The following is a 454-nucleotide window of genomic DNA, read 5'->3' as shown; positions in this document are numbered from 1 at the left end:
GCCCCAGCCCCAGCCCCAGCCCCAGCCTCACTCCCTCGCTCACCACTGTGGGAATGCATCCCTAGCTGTTTCATTGTAAACTGGGTTTGCTTTATGCGAATTCGATTTATGCGCCGTTCCCTAAGAACACATCTACTGCATAAATAGAGGGAAACCTGTACTGAAAAAGCAATTGAGAATTCACCTTTAGCAGTGTATAAAATTTAAGCCTCTCTCCACCACAATATAGACAGTTTCTAAATAGAGACAAAGGGATAGTATTGTGTGAATACAACTAAACATGCACTTGAAATAACAATTTTTAAGTTTAAAAATTAATAATTTAGTTTAATATATGAACCTTGATCCTAGGCAAGCTGTTCGAGAAAATTATTCTGGCACACATCCAGAAGGGGCCAGCAGGGGATTTCATGCTTAGGGGCAACCAACACGGGGTCATCAGTGGCAGGTCCTG

General features: G+C 42.5%; 1 protein-coding gene across 2 annotated transcripts in view; it reads left to right on the top strand.

Annotated features, from left to right (window-relative positions):
* The window catches only part of TLR5 (toll like receptor 5), a 71957-nt gene that overhangs the window by 70869 nt on the left and 634 nt on the right, over positions 1-454 (top strand). The window lies entirely within an intron of this gene.

The sequence above is a fragment of the Gavialis gangeticus genome, unplaced genomic scaffold (genome assembly GCF_001723915.1).
Source record: "Gavialis gangeticus isolate Ggan-Ray unplaced genomic scaffold, GavGan_comp1, whole genome shotgun sequence".
NCBI classification, from domain to species: domain Eukaryota; kingdom Metazoa; phylum Chordata; order Crocodylia; family Gavialidae; genus Gavialis; species Gavialis gangeticus.
Note: the sequence above shows the minus strand (reverse complement) of the source record. Positions and strands in the feature narration are given on the sequence as shown.